Source organism: Oncorhynchus kisutch, linkage group LG21, assembly GCF_002021735.2.
Source record: "Oncorhynchus kisutch isolate 150728-3 linkage group LG21, Okis_V2, whole genome shotgun sequence".
NCBI classification, from domain to species: Eukaryota; Metazoa; Chordata; class Actinopteri; order Salmoniformes; family Salmonidae; genus Oncorhynchus; species Oncorhynchus kisutch.
The window spans coordinates 40,953,351-40,959,350 of NC_034194.2; positions in this window are offsets into that span (position 1 = coordinate 40,953,351).

Consider the following 6,000-nt stretch of genomic DNA (forward strand, 5'->3'; position numbering starts at 1 on the left):
ACTCTGTCCTAGATTGCTAATATATGCATATTATTATTACTATTGGATAGAAAACACTCTGAAGTTTCTAAAACTGTTTGAATTATGTGAGTATAACAGAACTCATAGGGAAGGCAATCTTCTAAGCAAGAAGTGAAATTCTGAATGTGGGGCAACTTTGACATCGCACCCTCCTCTCCCAACAAGATATCAATCTGGTAGCACTTCCTACACCTTCCAGTAGATGTCCTCATTCAGTAGAAAGTGGAATGGAGCATTTGCTGTGAACTGTGACCGAATGGGAGGGGAAATAGTCAGTGTCCCGACAGAACGCCATTTTCCTGTGGCGCATTTCTCTGTGGGTGCTACCGCTGTTCCATTTGGCTCCAGCTGAAAACGTATGATCCGGTTGGAACGTTATTGGATATATATGATAACAACATCCTGAAGATTGATTCTCTACTTAGTTTGACCAGTTTATTTGACCTGGAATATATCTTTTGGAAGTTTTCGTGCGAGTTATCCTGTACCAGTCGTCAGTTTTTGGGCACGTGAGCTGAAAGTGCTAGCAAATGCAGCTACTTGGACACTAGTATTGGACATTATGGAACAAAACAACGATTTATTGTGGAACTAGGACACCTTGCACTACATTCTGATGAAAGATCAAAGATAAGGGAATATTTTATGTAATTTCGTATTTCTGTTGACTCCAACATAGCGGAGAAATACTTTTACGTCTGAGCGCCGTCTCAGATTATTGCAATGTTAGGCTTTTTCCGTAACGCTTAAAAATAATCTGACACAGCGGTTGCATTAAGAACCAGTGTATCTTTAATTATATGTAGAACATGTATCTTTAGTCAAAGTTCATGAGTATTAACATTGTTAATGTTTGAAAGGGGGGGGGGGTGGAGTTCCCTGAGGGGAACTACTTGCCATGACAGGTTTTAAAGTAGTTGAATATATATTTAAATTTTTTTAGGATCCCCATTAGCCGATGTCAGCTAGTCTTACTGGGGTCTGACACAAAAAAAATAATACTTGGCAATTTACATGTTTTAAATGTGTGTTTGTGCATCTCATTTACACATACACACAACCAGTAGGTCACATGTCAGTACAGACACACAACCAGTAGGTCACATGGGGGAGAGGCGTTGTGCCGTGAGGTTTTGTTTTGTTTTTTAAACCCGAGTTGCTGGTCTCTTGCACTATATGGAAGGGAGTTCCATCCAATCATGGCGCTATATAATACTGTGAGTTTAATTTGTTCTGGATTTGGGGACTGTGAAAAGACCCCTGGTGGCATGTCTGGTGGGGTAAGTGTGTGTGTTGACTATGCAAACAATGAGGAATTAAAACAAGAAATGCAGTCAACCTTTCCTCAACTACCAGAAACAAAGGTAAACAAATCTGTTTCCACAAGTGGTGTGATCCACAATCCCTTTTCCCCCAGACCCAGTCTGTCCCCAATCAGCAAACGTTTGGTAGACAGAAGAGAAACCCACATTTAAAAGACACAGCATTTTGGAAGTCAAATTGTTTACTGAACAAATCATGCAAGAGTAGCAGGAACACCAGGCCAAATCAGATGTAAATTTTTGTCGTATGGTTACGAAAACAATTCATACCATTGTAGTGTTCACCCCTGTAAACAATTTGCATGACGATGCATAAGTTTCTTCAAATGGAGGCACAGCAACAGGGGAAAGACGATTAAGGAGTTGGGCAAACCAAATTATGATCTCCCTATCTAGCTTGTCGAGGGGTCGGGCCGTTTGTTCAAGGCCGGAGGCCGGCGGCCGCTTCTGCAGCTGCACGAAGGCCGGCGGCCGCTTCTGCAGAGGCACGAAGGCCAGCGGCCGCTTCTGCAGAGGTATGGTTGGCAGTTGCTTCAGCTGAGGCTCGGGCTGCTTCTGCAGAGGCATGGTTGGCAGTTGCTTCAGCTGTGGCATTTGGACCCTGCGTCACACTTGCCAGGGTATTGTGGCCAGTAGCTTTAGCATTTGGACCAGACACCACACTTTCTTGGGATATGGTTGTTCAGGTCCAGTGTAGGCAGGATGCCCATAAGCTTCACCTAGGAAACAAAGAATTACGGTAAAATGCCAGCCTTAAGCTATTGGAACTAGACTGTGATTTTAACTGAAGTAGTAATTATTGTCTCTCCCCCACGTGGAGGTTCGTGCTTTCTGATTGGCTCAATGTCAAGTTGTCAGACAAAGTCAGGTTCATCCGCACACAGCAGGTATGTATTTTGTTCTAGCAAGATAAGCAACGGCCTTCTACCGTGATAAGCACCAATCCCCACTCAGACAATGAATGCTAGACATTGAAAGAAAGTTGATTTGAACAACAAGAGAGCAAATATGAGTTTCTAAAATATTTCCCTCAACATTTCTATGGTTGTATTTTGACTTGGCTACTTTGAAGCAAGGTAAGACATGCCTCATAATATCAAGAAAAATGGTCCAGGTTTCAAACAATATAGCTTTGGTAAAGATAGACCCAACTGTCTTCTGGTAGATGGAAAGGCTTTCCCAAAAACATTCTCCATTATATGTTCACCAGATAAAAAGTAGCCTATCAGATTGACCTGTCAGAATGATATCATGAATGATATCATCAATCCAGTGGCCTTTTGTTCTCATGTGTGTTACAGAAACACTGCTAACCCAACAACAGTACTAGGTGCCTGTACTACAGAAACATTGTTAACCCAACAACAGTACTCTGTGCCTGTACTACAGAAACACTGTTAACCCAACAACAGTACTAGGTGCCTGTACTACAGAAACACTGCTAACCCAACAACAGTACTAGGTACCTGTACTACAGAAACACTGCTAACCCAACAACAGTACTAGGTGCCTGTACTACAGAAACACTGCTAACCCAACAACAGTACTAGGTGCCTGTACTACAGAAACACTGCTAACCCAACAACAGTGCTAGGTGCCTGTACTACAGAAATACAACTAACCAAACAGTGCTAGGTGCCTGTACTACAGAAACATTGTTAACCCAACAACAGTACTCTGTGCCTGTACTACAGAAATACAACTAACCAAACAGTGCTAGGTGCCTGTACTACAGAAACATTGTTAACCCAACAACAGTACTCTGTGCCTGTACTACAGAAATACAACTAACACAACAGTACTCTGTGCCTGTACTACAGAAATACAACTAACCAAACAGTGCTAGGTGCCTGTACTACAGAAACATTGTTAACCCAACAACAGTACTCTGTTCCTGTACTACAGAAATACAACTAACCAAACAGTGCTAGGTGCCTGTACTACAGAAACATTGTTAACCCAACAACAGTACTGTGCCTGTACTACAGAAACACTGTTAACACAACAACAGTACTAGGTGCCTGTACTACAGAAACACTGCTAACCCAACAACAGAACTAGGTGCCTGTACTACAGAAATACAACTAACCAAACAGTGCTAGGTGCCTGAACTACAGAAACATTGTTAACCCAACAACAGTACTCTGTGCCTGTACTACAGAAACACTGTTAACCCAACAACAGTACTAGGTGCCTGTACTACAGAAACACTGCTAACCCAACAGTACTAGGTACCTGTACTACAGAAACACTGCTAACCCAACAACAGTACTAGGTGCCTGTACTACAGAAACACTGCTAACCCAACAACAGTACTCTGTACCTGTACTACAGAACCATTGTTAACCCAACAACAGTACTCTGTGCCTGTACTACAGAACCATTGTTAACCCAACAACAGTACTAGGTGCCTGTACTACAGAAACATTGTTAACCCAACAACAGTACTAGGTGCCTGTACTACAGAAACACTGCTAACACAACAGGACTAGGTGCCTGTACTACAGAAACACTGCTAACCCAACAACAGTACTAGGTGCCTGTACTACAGAAATACAACTAACCAAACAGTGCTAGGTGCCTGTACTACAGAAATACAACTAACCAAACAGTGCTAGGTGCCTGTACTACAGAAACATTGTTAATCCAACAACAGTACTCTGTGCCTGTACTACAGAAATACAACTAACCAAACAGTGCTAGGTGCCTGTACTACAGAAATACAACTAACCAAACAGTGCTAGGTGCCTGTACTACAGAAACACTGCCAACCCAACAACAGTACTCTGTACCTGTACTACAGAAACACTGCTAACCCAACAACAGTACTAGGTGCCTGTACTACAGAAATACAACTAACCAAACAGTGCTAGGTGCCTGTACTACAGAAATACAACTAACCAAACAGTGCTAGGTGCCTGTACTACAGAAACATTGTTAACCCAACAACAGTACTCTGTGCCTGTACTACAGAAACACTGCTAACCCAACAACAGTACTCTGTACCTGTACTACAGAAACACTTAACCCAACAACAGTACTCTGTACCTGTACTACAGAAACACTGTTAACCCAACAACAGTGCTAGGTGCCTGTACTACAGAAATACAACTAACCAAACAGTGCTAGGTGCCTGTACTACAGAAACACTGCTAACCCAACAACAGTACTAGGTGCCTGTACTACAGAAATACAACTAACCAAACAGTGCTAGGTGCCTGTACTACAGAAACATTGTTAACCCAACAACAGTACTCTGTGCCTGTACTACAGAAACACTGTTAACCCAACAACAGTACTAGGTGCCTGTACTACAGAAACACTGCTAACCCAACAACAGTACTAGGTACCTGTACTACAGAAACACTGCTAACCCAACAACAGTACTAGGTGCCTGTACTACAGAAACACTGCTAACCCACCAACAGTACTCTGTGCCTGTACTACAGAAATACAACTAACCCAACAGTACTCTGTGCCTGTACTACAGAAATACAACTAACCAAACAGTGCTAGGTGCCTGTACTACAGAAACATTGTTAACCCAACAACAGTACTCTGTGCCTGTACTACAGAAATACAACTAACCAAACAGTGCTAGGTGCCTGTACTACAGAAACATTGTTAACCCAACAACAGTACTGTGCCTGTACTACAGAAACACTGTTAACACAACAACAGTACTAGGTGCCTGTACTACAGAAACACTGCTAACCCAACAACAGTACTAGGTGCCTGTACTACAGAAATACAACTAACCAAACAGTGCTAGGTGCCTGAACTACAGAAACATTGTTAACCCAACAACAGTACTCTGTGCCTGTACTACAGAAATACAACTAACCAAACAGTGCTAGGTGCCTGTACTACAGAAACATTGTCAACCCAACAACAGTACTCTGTGCCTGTACTACAGAAACACTGTTAACCCAACAACAGTACTAGGTGCCTGTACTACAGAAACACTGCTAACCCAACAGTACTAGGTACCTGTACTACAGAAACACTGCTAACCCAACAACAGTACTAGGTGCCTGTACTACAGAAACACTGCTAACCCAACAACAGTACTCTGTACCTGTACTACAGAACCATTGTTAACCCAACAACAGTACTCTGTGCCTGTACTACAGAACCATTGTTAACCCAACAACAGTACTAGGTGCCTGTACTACAGAAACATTGTTAACCCAACAACAGTACTAGGTGCCTGTACTACAGAAACACTGCTAACACAACAGGACTAGGTGCCTGTACTACAGAAACACTGCTAACCCAACAACAGTACTAGGTGCCTGTACTACAGAAATACAACTAACCAAACAGTGCTAGGTGCCTGTACTACAGAAATACAACTAACCAAACAGTGCTAGGTGCCTGTACTACAGAAACATTGTTAATCCAACAACAGTACTCTGTGCCTGTACTACAGAAATACAACTAACCAAACAGTGCTAGGTGCCTGTACTACAGAAATACAACTAACCAAACAGTGCTAGGTGCCTGTACTACAGAAACACTGCCAACCCAACAACAGTACTCTGTACCTGTACTACAGAAACACTGCTAACCCAACAACAGTACTAGGTGCCTGTACTACAGAAATACAACTAACCAAACAGTGCTAGGTGCCTGTACTACAGAAATACAACTAACC